Source organism: Heptranchias perlo, chromosome 26, assembly GCF_035084215.1.
Source record: "Heptranchias perlo isolate sHepPer1 chromosome 26, sHepPer1.hap1, whole genome shotgun sequence".
Classification (NCBI taxonomy): domain Eukaryota; kingdom Metazoa; phylum Chordata; class Chondrichthyes; order Hexanchiformes; family Hexanchidae; genus Heptranchias; species Heptranchias perlo.
In genome coordinates, this window is record NC_090350.1 from 17,565,627 (window position 1) to 17,588,446 (window position 22,820).

A 22,820-nucleotide genomic window follows, 5' to 3' on the forward strand; every position below is an offset into this window, starting at 1 on the left:
GGCAAGTGGAAAGGGAGAAAGAGTTATCAAGTATGTGTTTCGCTGAAGTGTTCAAACAAATACCGTACATAAAGAAGCATCCTGAACAAATTAACACAGCTGCTCAGATGGGACGTTTTAAATGCACCATTATGCTTCACCAGGGTTCATGATCTCAATCACAAAACCACATACAGTGTAGTGAGTAGCACAGTATATTAGTGCGATAAGTTTTACTTATAGGGCGCAAAATCTGGGACAGTTGCACAGTTTCTATTCAGGTTATGTGTTGCAGAATGTTGTATTAAAATAGTATTTGAAAAATGAGCAAATTGGCATACTTTGTAATATGACAGAGGGAAAGGCATATTGAAGTAAATTCAAACATAGAAACAATTGACAAGTACTGGAGCTGTTAACTGGGATTTTGTCAGATATAATATTTTAAATATTTTGGAGAAGGATCTATAAAGGCCAAAAGCTGTGATTGGATTTTCTTTCCTTTGTTTATTTTCTTAAAATGGTCTAGGTGTATTAAGTGCTAGGTACAGAGTGTATGAAGAGGAAGGTACAGAGTGCGTTGCAAAGAGCAAATAAATATGATGCATAAAAATTGAGCTAGGAGGATGTTACTGTACTAATGAACGCTCAAGGGTATTTCTTCTCTGTAATGTATACAAAATTAAAATATTCTGAAGAAAATTAGAGGGTTAAATTTCCTGAACCTTGCCATTCGGGGAGCACCTATTTCCCTGTGCACAGTGGAAAGGGACAGAGACCATTTTGCTGGGTCTTGGCACCTTCTCTGGTGCGGTGGAGCCAATCCTGCACCTGCAGTGGGTGCAGGTCCATCTCAGGAAGCTAATAAAACTGGAGCGGAGCATTAACAACTGGCACCTCATTTTCCTGGAGGAATGATTACTGGGTGTCTTAGCACAGGGGTGCCCAGTGAAAGTTGACAATATAATATGAACAGACCTCAGACTCCTATTAACTGGAGGGTCCACAGGAGTCCCAGGGCAGGCTGATGACTGGCAGGCAAGTTTCCCTTCATAATTTATTGTACCGTCTAAGACACTGTCTGGTAATGAGGCATCTTCCAGCTACTGATGTCTGTGATCTCAGAGGCTCCTGCAACTGTGCTCCAATTTCCTGCCCCTATTGCTTATTCTAGGCCCAGGAGTGGATGGGTCAGCTCTGGATGGGGTTGGGGGAAAGGGTTATGATGATACCTTGGGCAAATAATATCAGTGGTCCTGGCTTGGGGCTGCATGGGAGGAAGGAGACAGAGAAATCGGCCCTGAAGCAATAATGGAGATGGTGCTAAAATTGCATCAATATTGCAAAATTATGAGTGCACTCTGTGACTCAAATGTAAGGGATGTAAACTTTTATCTTCAGTGTCTGATTTACATTCTAGTGGATTATTGATATCGATCTGGGCTACATATTTAATTTTTTTATATCAAAATTGCATTTTATATTTGGTTCTGACTTGGTTCTGTGCATTGCCACCCATGGGCAATCACCTAAAGCATTAGTTCTGGCTGTCCCACCACATACATGTCCACAATTTATCTATTGTCTTGTTTATTCTGGTGCATTGTGTATATGCCATGTTTTGTCCCTGATCCGATTTGTGAAATTTAGCTGGTGCTGTTAATGGACTGTACAACGGAGGAAGTAGATGTTGGTACTGAAAAATGGTAACTTGATGGGTACGGTAACACAATGGATGTCTGATTATCAGTGCTAGATATAACACATATGAGTTGACAATCAGGTCCTAATTCAAGGAAAGGATCTACACTCTATATAAGGATCTACAGTTTTTAAGTTACTTGTTTATTTTGTGCTTTTTATGATGACTGTACAATCTGGATCATAATTTGTGCTTATGGTCCATAACATGTTCTATTTGCCTATAGAATAGATAAAGCATGCATAAAGACGTTAGTTCTATTTTGTATAGAACAGTAAATGGCTTAATGGAAAATGTAAGTCTGACAGACTGATTTTCTGTTTGTTGTGTTTGATTTACGCAGAGGTATTTTTATGCACACTATCTCAAGCAAGTCTTTGAATAGATTCTGCGACATTGTTCTGCCTTAAGGTTATGGTTGTGTAGCGGGAGTTTTCGTTTAATGGTCAGATCATAATGAATGTACAGTGGTTGACAAACAGCACACTGCTGTGAGTATGACAGAGTGAAAAATAGACTTTGAAGCACCTCTTGATGAGGTATGTATTTCTTTTATTTAGTTGCAAGCTCTAATATCTCGATAATATTGAATCATGCATCTTTAGCAAATATGTATGATTTGAAGTTTTATTAACTGAAAAACTAAGATGTTAGTCTTGCATATACAAACAAAATAATGACATGATTGTGGGTTGTATTCTATTAATGTAATGTACCATAAAATCAGTTGTAAAAATTATTCCAGTGCACACCTAACTCCCCTGTCTTCAAGGATTTTATTTTAAAATCCACAAGCTATCGGAGGCTTCCTCCTTCCTCAATTTTAAAATAAAATTGTTGGACTATAACTTGGTGTTGTAAAATTGTTTACAATTGTCAACCCCAGTCCATCACCAGCATCTCCACATCATGTCTTCAAGGAGACAAAGAAACATCCATGGACATGTAATGTTACGCATCACATTTTACAGAGGATAAATACTTCAAAGTTAGACACTTAAAAACTAAATGGATCTTGATTCGCCATTTGGCAAAGATTTAGGCAATGTGCATAGGTGGAAATATTTTCATTTCAATTTTAAAAATAATAAAGTCTTCTTCACTTGTTTATAACAGATGTGTCAAGCAGGTTAAGTGAAGTATTAGGGATGCATATCAGTCAATGGAGAACATAACAGTCTACAATGAAATGGCCATTAAGTAGCTACAGCACAAATTCTAGAAACCGCTATGTCCAAATGGAATGGATCCAAAATTATTAAACAAAGGAAGTTGTCGTGAAATTTCATGCTGGTGGACATTTCACGATGGTTGACATGAGAGTAGAGTCCCAGGATTGCAAGAAAACTGTTGTCCAATGTGATACCAAACTTTAAGAAAGATCTCAAATACGAAGCTAGGCATTCTAGACTTTCTAACTCAATATGTGGAGTGATAAAAAAATACTGGAGAATATTCCAGTGAGAATAATTCAAGAAAATTTAGCTAATAAACAGAAGCTAACATTGGTTAACAAAAGGCAAATTTTTGCTAACAAGTTGTTTAAGTAAATAGACAAGTTGTTGGATGTCTGTTGCATATTTTTGCCCCAAATTTCTGTACAACTTTTGATGTATTCCTAACATAAGTACGGTGGAAGGCCCAGGAATTAGGCCTACACATGGCAGGTCCTAACCTCCACTCCGAGAATTCACAAAGCCTTGTTTGTGCAGACATTCCCGTCTGCCACAAGAATGTCAAAAGTCAGCAGGAAGGGATTGGAAGGTTGGGAATTTCTGCAGCCTTGACCTGGGATCCAGTGGGTGGTCAGTACGTGAGTGAATGAGAGGTGTACCGGCCTCTTGGGTGGTGGAAGTCAGGCCCATCTGTGTCTTGGGATGGAGCCCCAAAAAAGGGGGTGAAATTCAACATCGCAGGCCCAAAATGGGCGTTAACGAATTAGCTACCCGTTATACACCTTGCCTTATTTTCTTTTCCATTGAAGTTGAATTGTGAGTGTGTTGCTTGTGTGAACGCACAAGCACCCCTTGTTTGGACTCCTTTGCCTTGCTCTTCTCTTGTTTCCTATCAACCTCTTTTATATTTATTCTTTCGATGTAATGTTGAAAGAATTTTTTTTGCTGAAACCAAGATTTGACATGAATTGGGTTTCTGCATTTCGTGTCTTCAGTGCTGGGAAATGCTTCAGGAATATTTGATTTATTGTCTCAGCTTTTTCTCAATCTGTCATTGGAATTCCATGAAACTGTCTGGTTCAGAACACCATTTAAGAATCTGTCGAGTTACATTAGCCTTCCAGTACAATGGGATGCTCCTCTGTCTTCAACAACTCTGTATATTTCAGATAACTTGTTCTGGATTTGGGGTGGGGGAGGGGGGGTGGGTGGCGTGATTTTAGCCCTACCCACCAGGCGGAAACTGAATGGGGAGGCTATTAAAATGCCCTGAGTTAATTCCTTGCCCTGGAGCTGTTAGGATCCCATTACCCACAATTTGAACCTACTTTCCTGAGCAGGCAGAAAGGACAGCCGCTCAAATCCAACAGATGTCATCGGGACTTGACTGCAATTTTAACTCTAGTCTGAGCTGGGAAACCGCTGCGGCTTTCTCGCCACGCCAACCTTGGGCAGAATAGGATCCACCCCAGAAGAAGCCGAAATAGGTAACTCTGTTTCCTTCCATTGTGGGGCCCGGAGGAGCCTGGGTTCACGAACCTTCCAGTCTGAATGTAACCTTACTTTAAAGATATGGAGTGAACTAATTTATGTTGACAGTCACTACCAATACACAAATTAGGATCAAAATCTGAATGAAACCACCCATAAAATTGAAATAGTTATCAAATTTGGAGAGAAAAGACAACCTGCGAGTCATTATAAGGGGCACTTTTCTTCCAGGATTCAGAATAATCTGTAAACATCGTTTTTGCAATTTGACATCATCTCAACCCTTCAATTAACTGACAGCCCTATAATTCCTTTAAATGTCTGTTGTTCTCCATCACAATATCACAGTTTTTCCCAGGATTTAGAATGTTCAGAAAATACTCTTATTAAAATTTATTGACTTAGAGATTACACAAGTGAAGGAAATATTCAGGCAGGCTTTCGGTTTCCTTGAGACTCTTAAAAAGACACACACTCACGTTGCCAAGGGGTTTAGCCAAAAGGTCATGGTGGAAGATTTACATGTGCAATCTTTAATAAATAACTGTAGGTCAAGTGGACACTGCACTTCTGTGTAACATCTCAAGAGTATTTTCTTGGATCAGAAGTCCATTTTGGGTGATTGCTCATGGGGTTTTCAAAGGGCTTGCATTATACTTTTCCTTCATCTTTCTAAAGGGAAGAGTATCCTAATAGAATTTCATGGCCATGGCTATAGCTGTGCATTTGCAATCTTATTATCAATGATTGTTATCAATATCAAGAGCCATCATGCTGCCTTTCAACTGTCTTGGATGACTAAGGTTTTAATGGAGCTGGACCACTTGACGGAAATTAATAAATGTTAGGGCAACCACCAACACTTGAAATTGCTTGATTTAAGAATGAAATGCTTTCTGAGTCCCACACAGTTAGAACAATGAGCCATGTCGTCATAGTTTACAACAAACCCAATGACGTAGCAGGTCATTTGTTTTGAATCAAGGCAAACCTTTTTTTTACATTTATTTTTGTTTGAAAAGCTAGTATTCTGTGAAATTACTTTTTTTGGGCAATAAATATTGGGCTGCTGAAGGCGAGTGTTACTTGTACATACTTATACCAGCAGAATGTCTTTCTAGTGAGATTTTTAATAAATGGGTCATTCAGAGCTCACCGACTGTGTGCAAGGGCAATCAGGCAGCCTGATTTTTATGCTAATTTCTGAATAACATTACGTATATTTATCATGCTGCCTCTATTGGCAGATGATTTCCAATTATTTTGTGCATGCTGTGTGTCCCACAGTTAGCTAAATCTGAAGTGCGATGCAGGAGGAGCTAAAGCTCGCTAATCAGGTGAAATCTGGTCAATAGAGCAATGGGGGATAGAAGGTGCTACATTTAAAAACTACTCTTTTTTTTCCACCAGGAATCTTCAGGTACATCAACAGCAATTGAGTAAGAGAGCACAAGATTAGGAGACAGGTCTATTTCCATATTCTGCAGTAATGACCTTGTTTGGTAATGCCGTCCTCTATTAAGATTCTGAATAAGGATTCCACAGACTAGCTGTGCAAAATTTTAAAAATATAGCTCTTTGGGAAAATGTCCTTTGTACAGTTCCTGCAAGATGCATACGTTTACTTTTATGTGATCGATATTGCATCATAGTGATGCCTTAAAGGAATGTTCCACTGACGTTTCTTCGATAGCATCTCCCAAACCCGCAACCTCTACCACCTAGAAGGACAAGGGCAGCAGGCACATGGGAACAACACCACTTGCACGTTCCCCTCCAAGTCACACCATCCCGATTTGGAAATTTATCGGCGTTCCTTCATCGTCGCTGGGTCAAAATCCTGGAACTCCCTACCTAGCAGCACTGTGGGAGAACCTTCAGCACACGGACTGCAGCGGTTCAAAAAGGCGGCTCATCACCACCTTCTCAAGGGCAATTAAGCTTGGGCAATAAATGCTGGCCTTGCCAACAACGTCCACATCCCATGAACGAATAAAAAAAAATGTTTCCCAAACAATATCTGAATAATGTTTCCCCTTAGAAAGAAAAAACAGTAATTTTTACCCCCAATTTAACTTCTTGTCATTCCAAAATTCTTGTGACATCTTAATTCCATTCTGTGTGCATTGCATCTTTTTGGGAGCATGAACTTGAAGGCAGTTGATATCTTTGGCAGAAGGGGTTACTTTAAGATAATCATTCAGCTGAGATAGTGTATGCTTGGAATTATGAGGATTGCTGTAGCTTTGTTTTAGATTGAAACTGTTAACCATTACAATGATCACTGTTGTAAATGTTTGAAGCTTAAAAGAATTAATGACCAGAATTTCCATATTGCTGATCTATTCAGTTACCAGCTTGTTGCATACCAATTAACAATAGTTTAAACTGTTGCAACCATTTTTACATTATGACTTGCAGTCATTTAGGATCTTGAATTGAAAAAGCTAATAGTACCACACATTTAAATACATTACAACATTATGATGGTTCTATCCCCATTTGTAATATGGCTGTATTGTGTTTTGTGATCTGGTCCTGTACCAGTTATGTTCTCTAACAACAAAATGATGCATAATGCAAGGAAACTTCAACTCCTTCAATTGATGGAAAGAAATAATTATGACAAGTATGTTGAAAGAATATTGTATAGAGATTTTATGGTTAACCAGCATTATACTCAAACGGAAAAATAATTATTGCCGCTGGTAATACTATCTTCAGATAAGAAACGTGTAAGGCCTGTTCCTTGTGTTGAATGCTGCATCCTTGTGATTCCAGCATAGTCCATTCCTATTAATCAGAAATAAAATAAAAGTGAAAGGCAGTCTGAACTCTTTGATCTGAGGATCTGCTAAGAGCAATTGGATTCTGACCCAGGAAGGCACAGCAATTATGTCTTGTGGCCTTAAAGAGACTGATCATGCTGTACACAGCTGCACTCACAGCAGAAATATGCATTGATTTACATGGTACAATGCTGCTGTGCTTTTGAACAGCTCATCCTCACATTTACAATGAACAATTCCACTGGAGATCATTAAAATAATTGAAGAGATAAGAATTTGGGGAATTTTCTGTTGCCAGAGGTTCATTTAAATCTCTTTCATTTCAATTTTTTCTTTCAGAATATTCTAACATCTGTTAAGGATACTATAGATACCATTAATTACTTTTGTCGATGTTTTTTTCATTGGTGGCAGGAATGCTTTTTGTCTGCAATAGCTGTTTTGCAACACCACTGTGAATGGAAATGGAAGTGGTAAAGCATTGTAGTTGCAGCTTGTGGGGAAGAAAATAGCAGTTTCAAAACAAAACTGTGATGATTGTATATTTTGTCTTGTTTGTGCTGATCCAAGTTCTCATTGAATCATGTCATGCATTCATCACAGTCAAGCCGTGATCCTAATGCTAAATGTTCCAGCAGTCTCAAAATGGCATACGCCACTCCATCATTATCCTGCACTTGCAACCATTTATGCTGCTTATGCTAAAAACTTGAACAAACTCTTCCTATTCATGTTAACTTGGCTTTTATTGTACCTCACTATCCATCTGTCTCTCTTGGCACCTAACTGCTCTGAGTTTGGATTGATAAAACAAAATTAAGTAATCTGACCTGGGTTAAATCAAGGTCTCTTATCTTATGCTTTTGTGTTGGAACCGAACCTTTACCCAAGACCTGCCTGAGCTCCCTTTGGATAAACCTAAATCTGTGTTGCAGTGCTGTGATATCTGATTAATAAATAATCTGATCTTGTTCTGGTCTCTCCATCTTATACAGTCACAGCAGCAGACATATCTCCAGCACCGAATTAAACTATACAAGGCTTGTGGGATGCCAAATGTCATCTGTCCTGTAATTCCATCTGTTACTTCTCCAGTTATATTTCTATACCATCTTTAAATATCTAAGTACACGTTCATCTCAATATTGCTTCATGGGTATCTTGTATCATAAGCGTCTTAGTCCTCTAGATCGCTAAATATCATATTGACGGTCAACATGAGAAATAAAGGAAACTTGTACCTGGTTGCTATGATTCAAAAGTTGCCGTATTTTTTTCAACAAAACAGATTGACATGTCATATGCTAATATTCATTGGCCTCACCAGTCCTTAAGGACAATTTACCCACCTCACTTACCTGCCAGGATCTCAAAGTGGCTTCTTGCTAACCTAACAGCAGAACCTAAAATTGATCCCACATTTCTGTTTTGGCTACCTACTTACTGCAATAAAAGACAGTTGAGGAAAATGGTTAGTGCAGTGTGTTAGCACATTGTACTTTAACTTTCGATCTGTCTTCTATCTTACCTCATTATCATTAAAAACAAATCTGGATTAATTTTCAGTTATGGCCTCTGTAAACAAGTTAAATATATTTCAGAATTAGCTCCACATGGAAGGAAAAACACACATTTAGATCAATTTGGGAACCTATCGTTGTAAAGGTATAAACTGAAAGTCTAATCTGTTCACCTGCTTTCTCTGCATCGCCTGGTTCCTTTTACCTTTTTCCACCAGAATGAGACAAGTGCATTAGGGATAAGGAGGAACTAGGCGAAGGAGGAATGGGAGCAGGTGCAATTTTTTTTTCAATGGTGCTGCCCAGCAATATAACTAGTTCTCATGAAACTAAAACTAAGAACTTCAAATGCTCGACCCAAATTATGTCTGAGGCACTTGGCATGAATGAGATATAAGGACCTGAAGTGAAATAATCTGTCATTAAATTGTCAATTTGATTCAGAAGTATTTCAAAGCACGCTGATTTAGGAGATGAGAATGCTACATTGGTGCTCTTCTCAGATTTGTGTGAAGGCATGTTGTTAGTAGTTAGAGCAGATTAAAGGAAAATATTGTTTTAATGAACACAAATCCTACCAAACTGTATGCAGCCATTAGATGTGGGGATTCTATCTAAGCTGTGTGACTGAAAAGTGCCTGTTAAAATAGGCCATTTTCTCTTGCAAGAGCCCTTAAAAACTGGGTATATAAAACAGTCAATCTGATTTTGAAACTGTCCATGTGGGACACATAAAGGGGCCATCCTGTAAAAGTCACACCTTCACTTTTTAACTAAACGATTGTCTGTTATGCTGATAATATACATTGGGTCTTATGATACTTTTAAATGCCAGTAGTAATCCCATTGATAGTTTTTCTCCTTGGATCATTGTTACCAGTTAACGTTCTTTTCTTCAATGATCTTTTGTTCATTTTGTTATAATTGCAGTTGCACAAGGCTCATCAGCAAAAAAAATCTAGAATATTGGCCAGTTGCATTAATTTTTTTCTTCCAGCAATACAGCTGTCTTGGATGAATGGTCTTTTTTATTTAACGAACTACACTGTGCCTAATAATTGGATGAATAATAAGCCATCAAGGTGTAATCTTCTGTCATCCATACAGTTCTAGGTCAGATGCACAATTTTATGTAGTAATCAAAATGATCTGTGAACATATGGGCTACCCTTTATAGTTATTACTTATTTCACAGTGGTGCATTTCCTCTAAACTGAGGGAAGTATCAACTCAGTTGGACAAATGCCAGTGTGTGTTGAGCGAAATCATCGAATTTAGTCACTATACAAATTGACCAATTTTGTTTGTGGTAGTTAAAATTTACTGGGTTTCTGTCTTCATCTGTTCTACAGATTATGGGAACTTTTGACTCTGGTCATTACTTCCAAACAGGTTAATTGATTAAATCATTGTGTACAAAACATTAGAGAACAAAATATAAGGTACAAGTAAAATGACTGAAATTATCATTTGTTCTATTTGGCTAACTTAATTCATACTGGACGATGATGGAACTGACTGTAACATCATGTGAAAATGCTTGATGATTCTTATTGACAATTGTTACTTTCGCATCGCGTTTGGTGTTCCAACCCGCATCAAATTCACATGTCAATTGCATCGAATACCATGCTGATTTGGTATATTGGAAGTTCTAAGCTCCTGAATTAGTGGAGGCCTGCGACATATCCTGATCTTAAATGAAAGAATCATTCAGGTTCTGTTGAGTCCTGGTCATCAAACGAGCAAAAGACATGTACCACTTAATTTTCTTTACCATGTGTTTTTCCTCTATTTGTGTTAAATTGTTAACATTCCTTCTCGACTATGGATTTCTTGTCCAAGATCCTACTCATTGGCCTAGACTTTGACAATTTCTAATTTGTGTCAACTACTTGGATTCAGAACTCAATGCTAATTGGTCAAATTTACAAAAGTACTTTGAGTATGGTGTAATAATAGCTAAAGATGAAGTTGATGGAGAACTCGAAGGTCTTTATAGACTTGATCACTGGTTAGGCCTCAGTTGGAGTACTGTGCCCAATTCTGGTCATCACGCTTTAGGAAGGATGTCAAGGTCTTGGCGAGGGTGCAGAGGAAATTTACTAGAATGGCACCAGGGATGAGGGACTTCAGTTACTTGGAGAGACTAGAGAAGCTGGGATTGTTCTCCTTAGAACAGAGAAGGTTAAGGGGAGATTTAACGGAGGTGTTTAAAATCTTGAAGGGTTTTTATAGAGTCAATAAGGAAAAGCTGTTTACATTAGTAGAAGGGGACCAGATGTAACTAGTGGACACAGATTGAAGGTACTTGGCAAAGGAGCCAACAGTGAGATGAGGAGAAACATTTTTAGGCCGCGAGTTGTTCTGATCTGAAAGACACTGCCTGAAAGGGTGGGTGGGAGCAGATTCAGTGGTAACTTTCAAAGGGATTTGGATAAATTCTTGAAGGGGAAAAATTGCAGGGCTATGGGGAAAGAGCAGGGGAGTGGGACTAATTGGATTGCTCTTTCAAAGAGCTGGCATAGGCACGATGAACTGAATGGCCACCTTTTGTGCTGTAAGATTCTATGATTTACAATATGTCCAATCACTGGAGAGCAGAAATCAACAAAACAAATAGAATGCTGAACAATGTAGCCAGGACAATAGAGTTCAAGTCAGACCAAGTCATAGTCAGATTGCATAGTGCTCTCATCTTGAATACTGTCTCCAGTCTCAGTCACTGAAACGCAAGAATCAAGTGCTGCGGGCAGTGGAGAGAAGAGCCAGATAGCATGTGATAAAGGATTGAGGTTTGAAGAAAGACTGGAGAAACTTGGGCCGAGAAATTGGGCCTCATTGCACCCATGTGTGTAGACTTATTTTTGTGAGCGTGTTAAGTATTGAGAGCTATAGTGTTGATCAGTAGTCAGAATTTGAAACCACTGCTCCGCAGGTGGTGAAATCAGTACTTGTTTCAGATGATTTCATGAGAAGAATGGAGTTGAATCTGTGACAAAATTGAGCATTTTCATGTTATTGACACCCTGAGGGAAATGTCAGACAGCGGGCTGTTAAACCGCAGAAGTTCTCTGTGGACAAATACGTGATCTTTATGATGATTCAACAATTTTCTCACCTGTAGACGATCACTCAAGCAGATGTACAGGTTCATACGTGACAGCAATTCTCCAGAACCTCAATCCTTTATCACATGCTATCTGGCTCTTCTGTCCACTGCCCGCAGCACTTGATTCTTGCGTTTCAGTGACCGAGACTGGAGACAGTATTCAAGTAGCCATTCTTCACACGTGAACTAAGATGGTCAGTTTCTGTCGGGTATTTGTCTGTGATGGGACATGATGGCCAAGACAGGACCTGACCTGACACTGTGTCCGCTCACATACATTTTTCATCGGGGCGACTGGATAACAATCAAGAGCACAACCCTGGTTGATATTTCCATTTCCTAGTGTAGTGTCAATTATACTTCTTCGACCATTGCTTCAGGTGAGATAAGCCAACTCAAAACAGATCAGGTATCACCTTTCGCTATATATGGCTCAGTAGCATTTTCTAATTCAGCCATTGGGGAAGCCCAAGTCTAATGGTTTAAATCTTCCTGTGGTAAAGGTGGAGAATTCTTCCAGGAAAGAGGGGGAAATTGTATGACAATTCTTGCATCACCAATATGTAGCATATCTCTTCAAACCACTCTCAAATATTTTGATGCCGTTCCAAAATACTGGCCGAAATATTGTTAAGATAGAAAGGAGGAAATGAAAAACAAGTCTTGCTGAGAATCCATTTTTGAGATCTTGTAGAATAAACAATGATTAAAATACACACCTTTTTATATTATCAGCCCTCATGCAGGCTGCTATCTGTTGGCTCTAACCCACCCCTCTCCTGCTGCTTTTGAGAATATCACTGTCTTACCTTTTGATATCTCTTTCTCATGCACTGCTGCTGGAAATTCTGCACAATGTGAAGGTATGAATTATGAATGAATAATTTCAGAACTCTTATTCATATCAACCATATGGACAATGAGGACCCAGAATAAAAATCTAATTCAAATATTATGAAGAACTGACCAGTGATAACCACGTTAAAGGATGTAAGGATCAGAATATCGGTGGCTAATCAATCTTTCAGCTTCCTATGAAAATCTAGAAAATGGCAGTATTTCACATGCTTTGATTCTTCCCATCAGCATATGAGGCATAGATTTTGAAAAAGATAATGAAAAAAAATTCCCGAGCTTTCGCCTTCATTTTTTTCAGGTATTTTGAAAATATCAGGAATAAAACAGCAACAGCACTTGTAGTACTTAAAGAAGACATTGTGGAACATGTAAAGTTTAGGTAAGAACAATGCCTGGCACATGCCTAGAGAATGTTGAGGTGACTGTCTCTCCAAATTATCCATGAAATCATACAAGGATTTGAGAAGGAGATCCTACATATACTGGACTAATAAATAATTGCAAGAATGAAAGACGAAGGATAGGTATCCCTGGCAGCTCAGCAAAATCTTTGGGGCCTACGTCCTGATGGTGGGGGCTTGTTTTTGACCTTTATTGGTAGCTGTCATTAACAATAATTTACTGCATGATAGCCGATTTAAAGTTGGCCTTACAGGTTGCTAAGAATGTAAACAGGGCTGAATGTGACACAATACAGCAAACATTTTTTTTACTGCAGCAGATGTTATTTTAGCAAGGACAGAGACCTACATTTGATTCAGACACAGTTCACAAGTTATCAGAAGTATGTACTATGTCCCAGGATAATAAATTTATGTATATTGTTCCCTGTACTCTATACAAGGGTATTCTATTTCTGTGAAGCAAAGTATTTTATTTCTTACTTAATTCCTCAATTCCTTTCAGTTGCCTCCATTACAACCTTGGCCCAACATCATAAGGATATCTGGTATAGTTTTTTCCAAATGGGCTGTGGGAGTGCAGAGTGCAACTCAGTGCCCACACTAGTTTCTGCCCAAATTCCCTTGTGTCTTTTTGTCAAGCTGGTTAATTGGTGTTCTTATCTCTCTCCCAGCAAGTCATGAGCAACCACTTGCCTGATGGTTAGTTAGTAATTAATTCAATATTTAAGGAGTACCTTCACATATGTAGTACAGAATCAACTGGTGGTTAGATGAATCGTTATCATAGTATCATAGAATTTTGCAGTGCAGAAAGAGGTGATTCGGTTCATTGTGCCTGTGTTGGTTCTCTGAAAGAGCTATCTGCTCACTCACAGTCTGCCTTCTCCAAATACCCTTTTAAATTTTTGTTTCTCAAATATTTATCTATTTATATTTTAAAAGCTATTATGGATTCTGCTACTACTGAATCTACTGGGGCCTTCCATGTTCTAACAACACTCCTCATTTAAAAAAAAATCTTCCTTCATTCTTTTGGTGATCTATCTTAAATTCATGCCCTTTAGTTACTGGCTCATTGACCAGTGGAAATAGCTTTTTCCCAATTTACCTCATCAAAACCCTTCATAATTTAGAACATCTTCATCAGTATTGCAGTATTGGGTTATATTGTGGTAGAGGGGTGGAACACAATTATATAGGAGGTAAAATAAAGGCAGTGAGGCAGAGTACAGTGACAGTTATGCAGTAGAAGAGGTTAAGTGCAGCTAACAGTAAAGGAGTACAATGTAATATAGTGAAGTTCAATATGGTAAGCTAATGAGATCTGCATCAGACACATGGGGCCCGAATTTAGCAGGCCTGCGGGTTCCCAGCGGGTGGTCCTCCGGGAGCGTGGTCAACACGCTCGGCGAAATTAGTGGGTTGCCCACGCGATCGTAGCAGGCAACCCACTAATAGGAATCAATTACCTGCTCCTCCGGGGTCCACGGCGCTGGCCTGCGCGTCGGTCGGGCTGCGCATGCGCAGTACGATCTGTCAGCTGGAGGCTCTCTAGTTAAAGGGGCAGTCCTCCACTGACAGATGCTGCAACCAATGGGACAAATTGCAGCATGGAGCAGGCCAGGGGGAAGGCTGCTCCCAGTTTAATGATGCCTCACCCCAGGTATCATCAGATGGGGTGAGGAGGAGGGGGAGGACACAGATCTTCCCCCCGGCGGGCGGGAGGAAGCGGCCTGCCTCTGCCACCAAGAAGGCCTGGCTCGAGGTGGCAGAGGGGGTCACCTGCACCACCAGCATATCGCCCACCTGCATACAGTGCAGGAGGAGCTGCAATGACCGCAGTAGGTCAGCCGCAGTGAGAACACAAAGTCTTTCCCCTACACTCCGTCTGCCACAACACTGCCCCCACCCCACATCTCCTTCGGCACCGCCAACACTATTCTGTCACATCACCCTTCATACCCACTCACACCCCATCCTCATCTTACCTCCACCTACTCACCTCGCCAGTACTCATCCTGCCACTAACACGCAACCCACTCCTCATGCAATCTCATTGCTCCATCCCATACTCACCCTCTCGTGCATCTCCCTCACGGCCAGCCTCACTCAACCTGCCACCACCTGTGCTGCAGCCACAGGGCATGCATAACATATGTGCAGTAGGCAGCGTAAGGCAAATGTCTCGTCAGCATGAAGGGGGTGCACAAGGGTGTCTGAGGGTTTGTCATGGGTGTTACCCATATTGAATTTCAGAGCAACAAACAGCACACATTATATTGACACCACCACTGCCATGTCTCCGCGAATCCTGTCCGTTGTGGCCAATAATGCCCGCTCCTGGGTATCACTATGAGGACCCACCACTGATGCCACCCATCGTGTTACTGCAGAGTAGGTGCAGTGTATTTGCAGGGCTCGTCTGCGCAGACGACTGAGAGACATCGGCGGTGTAGCCGGCTGCACCCTGGAAGGATGCGGAGGAGAAGGTGTGGAGGGCAGTGGTGACTTTGACAGCGACAGGTAAGCAGTTGGTGCTGGGGCCAGCCAGGAGCAGCTCGGCATGAAAGACGCTGCAGATCTCCACGACTACATGTCGAGCGAATCTGCGCCTCCCTGTGCACTGCTGCTCGGAGAGGTCCGGGGAGCTGCGCCTCGGTCTGTGGACCCTGTGGCGAGGGTAGTGCCCTCTGCGACGCGTCTCTCTCTGCGGTAGCCCTCCCTCCTGCTGTGCAGGTGGGCGTGCAACAACACCGCGTTGGGGGGATCCACGTCTCTGCGGCGGACGGCGTGGACTGCGAGGCTGCTGGTGCTGGTCATGCTCTTCGTCCTCCGAGGGTCTCCACACACCACCCAACTGGCAGGTGTTGGTCTGAGGGGTTGTGCAGGGTAGGTGTGTGGTTCCTCGGACTGGGGCTGCGGTTTCGTGTCGGTCTGTCCTCTGGCTTGGCGGGGGGTGGTGGAGGGCAGGGGTTGCCCTATGTGACACGGTGGCCTCCTGCGTGGGTGAGGGCTCTCCCCCGTGGAGCGCACCTTGGCACCTGCCACAGGCTGCTGGCTGCAACACGCCTGGTTGGAGGGAGACTGTTTCCCCCAGTGTGGGAAACTCACTGCCTTGAACCGAAAATCCCACACTTCCTCTTTTGACAGCTGCTTCAGCTCATTAACTGACCACAACGAGCAAGGTAAGTACTCTCAAGTGGAACCCCGCTGGCTTTAATTGCCTGCGGGATTCCCACCAGCGGGGCTTGCGCGCGCAGCCCCGCACGTCAGTGCGGTACCCGGAAGTGGCCGGGATTTCGTCGCGATCCGGTCACGTGACCGGAGATCGGGATTTTCGGGGCCACCCCGCTGGGAACCCGCCGGAAACACGATCCTAAAATCGAGCCCATGAGCTTAATCATTAGATACTGCTTGTCAATAATTATTAAACCATTGTGCAGCTAGCCTAGTGTCTTCATGCACTGATTTCATCATTGCAGCTCCATCTTTCTGTTGGTCTTCATCTGATGAGTGTAGAACAAACTAAGCCTCTAACAGTTATAAATAGTTTTAGCCTTAACGTTAATGACCTTGACAATTGAGACGGCTGTTGCGCTTCTGCATGATCCATTGCTTCATCAATCCCTCTGCTCGGTCCGAGGCTATGCTTGGTTTCAGTAGTAGTTATCCTTTCAAGTTTCAATTATCCTGTGGTCCAATAGTTCAATTTTCCAACAGTGAAGAGGAGAATGGGAGGATGGGGCACAGCAGGAGTTTCACCGGAATCTTCAGAAACTATGTACTTGGGGTATATGATGGCTGTTATAAACAAATAACAAAATGACCAAAGTAGGGTTAGTCCCTTCACATCGGCAGTTACAAAAAAAGTAATATCCTCCCGTACACTAACGTAATTTGAGTCTGAAAATAAAGGAATACAGTCTACTAATAATTCAAAGTAGGTTTCTCACAAAAAAAATTGATTTGTCCAGTAATTTTAATTGAACAATTTAACATAAAGGAGGAATCCAGTGCTTTAAAAAAAAGAATGGTCAGATATTTGGATTAAGTGGCTCTCAATCAAGACTAAGTTCAGTGGAACTCATCTTTAATGATCACCATTTGTAGTGATTATTTGGCCATGTTCATCCCATCTGACTTTCCAAATCCATTTGCCATCTGACCTCATGAGATTGTCCTCCCTTTAAATGATAGGTAGATTTTCGGCTGTAATGATCAGATTAGAAGTTATTTTCTTTAATGTTACACAGGCAGGAAATAGTTTTGCAACTTGTTGAGTGCAACTTGGCTGCAGGTAAAAGAATTTTTAACAGCTCGTGGGAATGTGAATTTGAACTGGATTGAGCTGCGTTGGTAATTTGTGTGGAGTTTCTTTTTCACTTTTCTCCTGAAAAGGACAATTTGCACATTACCCTCATTGATTTTAAGATTGATTGGTGGAACATGCTTTGTGTATCCCTTGCAAACCTTCTGATCAAGGACAAGAATAAAATTATGACCGATGTGAACCGAGATTGCAAGTACAGATGTGATACTCAAGACTTAATATTGAGAAAGTGTTGAAATGCTGGACCTAGCATGCCACTTTATGTACATGTTTTTATTTTATGTATTTATTTTTGTATCTGCTGCCTCTTAGGAATACAAAATTGATAAGATCTATTTTTAATGACTGTCTGATTATCACTTATGGTAATCAATCAAAGGGAAGCCAAGATTGATCATTAGAACCAAATTCCACTGCATTGCAAATGGTTTGAAACAGACTAGTTGGCAGTAGATCCCTGTCACTTGTCCATTCACAAATGAAGACCAAAAATGAAGTGTGTGTCCCCCCACCCCGACCTCTTTTTAGTTTTTGTTTGGTGACTGTCCCTTCAAGTCCAGTAAAAATGCATAAGGAGTTTAAAAGCCGACATCAGCCAGAATCTTGTACCGTGTTTAACTGGTTACGTATGTTTTGTGTTTTGTTTGGTTATTTGCAAATGCAGACTGTTGTGATTTGTTCAGTTAGACTAATCACAGCCGATTATTTCCAAATGTTTTCGACTGTTGTTCAAAATCCAGCAAGTCCCAGTTTTGGGGTATTTAAGGAGCCGTAGCTGTTTGAATCTTTTGAATTGAGTTGAAAATCTCGAGAGAGTAATTTAAGACAGCTGGTAAGACATACAAGAAAAGAAATACTCACTACCAACATAAAAATATTCATAAGAATAGCCTAGGATTAGATTGCAACCTTTTATTGTTTTCCTTGTTTCACAGTGAAATCCTGATTTTGGCTGTGCTGTTGGTAAGGCACTTAATAAAGACATATTTATTTCTCAGAGGTGAGAGACAGAGAGAGATTGCTCTTCAATAGACTGTATCAGAGCTAATGTAAGGACAAGCTTGGCAGGGGACTGGGAGCAGATCTCTTGTCCACCTTCTATGGCAAGGTATTTTGTGTGAAGGAATGCTTCAAAAGAAGAGACATCAAAATTCAACAAATTAAAATTAATCCAATTAGTACTTTTTGAATCTGCACATCTTAGCATAACAAACAAATGTTATTTTGGGTATTTCAGTAACATCTGATTCCATAACACTCAAGCATCGGCCTCCTCCCGATATCCCCACCATCACAGAAGCAAGTCTTCAGCCAATTCGATTCACTCCACTTGATATCAAGAAACGGCTGAGTGCACTGGATATGGGCTATGGGCCCCGACAACATCCCGGCTGTAGTGCTAAAGACTTGTGCTCCAGAACGAGCTGCGCCTCTAGCCAAACTGTTCCAGTACAGCTACAACACTGGCATCTACCCAACAATGTGGAAAATTGCCCAGGTATGTCCTGCCCACAAAAAGCAGGACAAATCCAATCCGGCCAATTGCCGCCCCATCAGTCTACTCTCAATCATCAGCAAAGTGATGGAAGGTGTCGTCGACAGTGCTATCAAGTGGCACTTACTCACCAATAACCTGCTCAGCGATGCTCAGTTTGGGTTCCGCCAGGACCACTCAGCTCCAGACTTCTTTACAGCCTTGGTCCAAACATGGACAAAAGAGCTGACTTCCAGAGGTGAGGTGAGAGTGACTGCCCTTGACATTAAGGCAGCATTTGACCGAGTATGGCACCAAGGAGCCCTAGTAAAATTGAAGTCAATGGGAATCGGGAAAAACTCTGCAATGGCTGGAGTCATACCTAGCAGTGGTTGTTGGAGGCCAATCATCTGAGCCCCAGGACATTGCTGCAGGAGTTCCTCAGGGTAGTGTCCTAGGTCAATCATCTTCAGCTGCTTCATCAATGACCTTCACTCCATCGTAAGGTCAGAAATGGGGATGTACACTGTTCAGTTCCATTCGCAACCCCTCAGATGATGAAGCAGTCCGTGCCCACATGCAGCAAGACCTGGACAACATCCAGGCTTGGGCTCATAAGTGGCAAGTAACATTTGTGCCAGACAAGTGCCAGGCAATGACTATCTCCAACTATAGCGTCTAACCACCTCCCCTTGACATTCAACGGCATTACCATCGCCGAATCCCCCACCATCAACATCCTGCGGGTAACCATTAACCAGAAACTTAACTGGACCAAGCACATAAATACTGTGGCTGCAATAGCAGGTCAGAGGCTGGGTATTCTGCGACGAGTGACTCACCTCCTGACTCCCCAAAGCCTTTACACCATCGACAAGGCACAAGTCAGGACTTTCCTGGATAAGTGCAGCTCCAACAACATTCAAGAAGCTCGACACCATTCAGGACAAAGCAGCCCGCTTGATTGGCACCCCATCCACCACCCTAAACATTCACTCCCTTCACCACCGGTGCACCATGGCTGCAGTGTGTACCATCCACAGGATGCACTGCAGCAACTCGCCAAGGCTTCTTCGACAGCACCCCCGAAACCCACGACCTCTACTACCTAGAAGGACAAGGGCAGCAGGCACATGGAAACAACACCATCTGCACGTTCCCCTCCAAGTCACACACCATCCCGACTTGGAAATATATCGCCGTTCCTTTATCGTCGCTGGGTCAAAATCCTGGAACTCCCTTCCTAACAGCACTGTGGGAGAACCGTCACCACACGGACTGCAGTGGCTCAAGAAAGCGGCTCATCAACACCTTCTCAAGGGCAATTAGGGATGGGCAATAAATGCTGGCCTTGCCAGAGACACCCACATCCCATGAACAAATTTTAAAAAAGCATGCAAACCTACCAAATGAGCCATATTTTAAGTTTAGAATTATTTTAATCCAACGCTATGATTATGGTGCTTTTTAACAGGAGCACTCGGACTGCAACAAAATGTCAATTCTGCAGAAACAAAAAATTAATGACAGGCCTGACAATTCAAATTACAAGCTGGATTGATGTATCTTGTGGAACACAACCACTACAAATCAGCAAACAGTTTTCATTTTTTTTGGTATATTTTTCATTATTATCTGTTGTATTTACATTCGAACTAAATGTAATTATAATCTGCTGAGGCGCAGAGCAGAACAATCTGGCCTATCCACAGGAACATTATAGTTTCAAATAGAGGAAAGGGATTTATTCTGGACAGATTTTTTGAAGTAAAATCATTGGATTACAAACACAAAAAGTCTGGGGTCATATTTGTTGGTCATGTCAGAATCTCAAAATCGATGATTGTCTCCTGCAGAGTCGACAGTGTGATTGGAATCCAAAATCAATCATTGTTGTAACCACATATCCTGGGATTTAAGGGGTTTTATATAAAAGCTGAGTTCAGTGCAAATTGTGCAGCGCATAGAACATTTTTCAGCATGATCATTCCAGGATTAGCTATTTTTTTGTTCCTGTTCCTGGTCTGGAGCTTTCAGTGTGAGCATTGCAAGCTCCTTCTCTTGGTTTCCCATAATGCAGTTGCTGGCACCCCCTTGTGTTGAAAATTTTCAGTTTGCTGTAATTTTCCAAATTTGAAATACATTTTCTGTACAATGTAAGTAAATATGATACGTTATGTTTTTACCATGCCAACAATACCGTTGTAAGTTAAAACATTTAATTTTTCTTCTTAAATATCCGTGGCAGTAGGTGCCACGAATAAATTTGCATCATTTTAAGTTGGAAATGTTGGTATAAAATTTAGCCATGTCCATGAATTATGATGACCTCCAGATTGTTCATTTGTTTGTCACTTTTTTTATTCTTTATTGGCAATGCTGTACAATGCTATTTCTTGGTTGTTGGGCTGTATTCTACATTTATGTGAGACATTCTCTTTCCGCTGTGTTGTCCAGTTAAAGCTGTATTGCAGCAGAGTGCACCTGGTGAAAGCACACCTTTCATTTACTCAACTGGTGGAGATGTGCCTGCCATATTAATGTGTAATATGCTTTATAGTTTGTCCACTGAACCTGATATTTGAGAACAGGGCAAGCTGCGCTGGTGATAAAGCATCCAGTATTCATTCGTTGCTGACCTCTGATACCCACTGTAGCTGTGTGAATAGGAATTGTCCTCAAGAAAAAATGCATTTTTAGAAGAATTGAGATAAATTTTAAAGCCCCACAATATTGCCAGGTGCCTTGTAATCAAGTATTGGTTACTAAGATTTTTTTTTATTCCAATTCAATTTTTTGGCAGGTTGGCATATTCTAGCTCATGCAGCTTAGATGGCACTTTCAAAATCTCCAGGTTCAAAGTGGTGGTGATCCCTGTATAAACCATTACAGTTACTCAACTGTACAGGAATCAACTCCTTCAATGGAACCACGAGGGAAATTAATAATTTTAAAAATTCAGTCTCAGGATGTGGGCATTGCTGGCAAGGCTAGCATTTATTGCCTATCCATAGTTGCCCTTGAAAAGGTGGCAGTGGACAGCATTTCTTTAACTGCTGCAGTCCGTGTGGTGAAAGTGCTCCGACAGTGCTGTTCGGAAGGGAGTTTCAGGATTTTGACCCAGCGATAATGAAGGAACGGTGATATATGTCCAAGTCAGGATGGCGTGTGATTTGAAGGGGAAATTAGAGGTGGTTGTGTTCCCTTGCACCTGCTGCCCTTCTTTCTAGGTGGTGGAGTCGCAGATTTGGGACATGCTGCCAAAGATGTCTTGGGGACTTGCTGCAGTGCATTCTGTAGATCGTACACACTGCAGCACCGGCGTACCGTGGTTGCAGAGTGTACGATGTTTAGGTCAGTGGAAAAGGTGCTGATGAAGCGATCTGCTTTGCTCTGGATGGTGTTGAGCTTCTTGAGCATTGTTGCGGCTACACCCATCCAGGCAAGTGGAGAGTATTCCATCACACTACTGGCTTGTGCCTTGTAGATGGTGGCGAGGCTTTGGGGAGTCAGGAGATGAACTACTCATCTGGATGTTGGCCAAGGCTTGCTGTAAGCACGTGAGCTGCTTCACTATCTGAGGAATTTGTGACACAACTGTAAGGTAAACTGGCAACAATTATACTCTGGAGTTTGATAAATTCAGGTATAGTTTGAGGAAAATAGAACCAAATTATTAGTTTTAGAAATGTGTATTCTCGGCATCCTTGTAACAATTGATGATTTGGATGAACATTTATTTATTTGTGTTTTGGAAGTTGAAAAGAATAAATAAAATCTTTTTTTTTGTGTTTGCCCTGTGTAGTTGACTTCAATAGCTGTAATAAATTACCTATGAAGATAAAATAGGATCACATTTAGTATAAAGAATGAATAATACTCAGAATTTATTCAAGTTCATTTCAACTTTGAGAATGCAAGAAGATGGCAATATAGAGAGGAAAAAAATGATAAAATCCAAAAAGGACTTTCTCATCTGGCAATTT

At 41.2% G+C, this 22,820-nt stretch overlaps 1 protein-coding gene across 1 annotated transcript in view; it reads left to right on the forward strand.

Moving 5' to 3' along the window:
- csmd2 (CUB and Sushi multiple domains 2) overlaps window positions 1-22,820 on the forward strand; it is a 1,323,345-nt gene that overhangs the window by 456,537 nt on the left and 843,988 nt on the right. The gene's annotated exons all lie outside the window — the stretch shown is intronic.